At 46.2% G+C, this 1827-nt stretch overlaps 1 pseudogene across 1 annotated transcript in view; it reads right to left on the bottom strand.

Annotated features, from left to right (window-relative positions):
* LOC110325708 overlaps nucleotides 1–1084 on the bottom strand; it is a 2605-nt pseudogene extending 1521 nt beyond the window's left edge. The window contains exon 1 of the transcript XR_002380758.1: nucleotides 4–1084. The product of XR_002380758.1 is annotated as a 60 kDa heat shock protein, mitochondrial pseudogene (transcript). The remainder of the gene's footprint in view (nucleotides 1–3) is intronic.
* Between the last annotated feature and the right edge of the window lie 743 nt (nucleotides 1085–1827).

Below are 1827 nucleotides of genomic sequence, written 5' to 3'. Positions count from 1 at the left end.
AGCTTTGTCACCTTTTCCTTTCAAAAGCATGGCATCATCTTTGGTGACAATGACCTCCCCAACTTTTCCNAAGTCATGAGCTTGAACATCTTCAAGATTTAGATTCAACCCCTCTTCTCCAAACACCTCACCACCAGTAGCAATAGCCATATCTTTAAGCTGGTTCTTCCTATTGTCCCCAAATCCTGGAGCTTTGACAGCTACAACCTGAAGACCAACTTTTAGCCTGTTCAAAACCAGCGTGCTTAGAGCTTCTCCGTCAACATCTTCGGCGATTATGAGCAAGGGCTTCCAATGAGCATTAGCAATTTCAAGAGCAGGTACAATGGACTGAACACTGGAAATTTTCTTTTCACTCAACAAGACATAGGCATCTTGGAATTCACACTTTTGACCTTTTGATGTGTTAATAAAATATGGGGAAATATATCCTCTATCAAACTTCATGCNTTCAATAATTTCTAGCTCATCATTCAGGGTTTTTCCATCTTTCACTGTGATGACACCCTTTCTTCCAACCTTTTTCATTGCATCAGAAATGATGTTCCCAATGTCTTTGTCTCCATTTTCAGAAATTGTAGCAACCTGAGCAATTTCTTCAGGGGTTGTCACAGGTTTAGATTGTTTCTTAAGTTCAGCAATGACAGCATCGACAGCCAACATCACACCTCTCCAGATTTCCACTGGGTTAGCCCCTTTGCTGATCTTCTCAAAGCCCTCCTTGGCAATAGATCATGCAAGAATGGTGGCAGTGTTGGTACCATCCCCAGCCTCTTTGTGTTATTGGCAACATCCTGAACAAGTTTAGCTCCAATAGTTTTGGATTTCTCCTTTACATCAATTGACTTTGCAACAGTGACCCCATCGTTTGTTACTTTGGGACTTCCCCAACTCTGTTCAATAATCACAGTTCTTCCCTTTGGCCCCATTGTAACAGCTACAGCATCAGCATTAAGCATTGAAGCATTAAGGCTCGAGCATCCGCACCAAATTTTACATCTTTGGCATAGGCCCGAGTGAGATGAGGAGCCAGTGCCCGGGACACTGGTCTCATCTGGCGAAGGACTGTGTGTAGTCAAAGCATTTCTGCAGGGCAGCGGCAGGGGAGTACGAGGCAAGGCAGGCCGTCTGTGGCGAGTGAGGGAGGCAGCTCTCAGGAGCAAATTTTAAAATGTTTTTGTTTACATTAAGTAGAGTAATACCAAGGATGTTTCTGAAGGCCTTGATGAAACCATTATCTTCACTGTATATGAAACAGGGTCCCCAGTGCTGGGTCTGTTGTTGGTTTTTCACTTTGCTTTAGACAGCTCTCGTTCTCTGAGAGGACTAGACATGTTTTATGTCATTCCAAGCTTTAAGTTTCTTTAGCAGCCTCCTTGGTTGTCGGGAACAAAAAATAAAGGAGGGGGGCACCCGGGGGAGCCCTGGGGAAAATTGGGGAGGAAAAATATGCCACATCTGGCCAGAGTCCCTGTGCTCTGGGCAGGCAGACACGGAGAGACTGCCAGGCGCTTTCCACTCGCCTGGGTGGGCATCTAATCCCACGTGGTGGGGGTGGAGGAGGGGCAACCCCCAGGGACCCTGGTGGTACTTTGCTAAAGCCACTAGGGTTATAGGAGAGAGGGAATAGGGGAAGAAGTTCCCAACACTGACCAGAGTGTGCAGAGGATTCTAGAAGGAGCAGAGACTCTCTATGGTTTAAGAGCTTTTTTATAGAAATGCAGGGGGAAAGAGAGAAGGTAGGAAGAGGGAGAGAGAGAGAGAGAGAGAGAGAGAGAGAGAGAGAGAGAGAGAGAGAAGAGGAGAGGAGAGGAGAGGAGAGGAGAG

This window comes from Mus pahari, chromosome 8 (assembly GCF_900095145.1).
Source record: "Mus pahari chromosome 8, PAHARI_EIJ_v1.1, whole genome shotgun sequence".
Classification (NCBI taxonomy): domain Eukaryota; kingdom Metazoa; phylum Chordata; class Mammalia; order Rodentia; family Muridae; genus Mus; species Mus pahari.
Note: the sequence above shows the minus strand (reverse complement) of the source record. Positions and strands in the feature narration are given on the sequence as shown.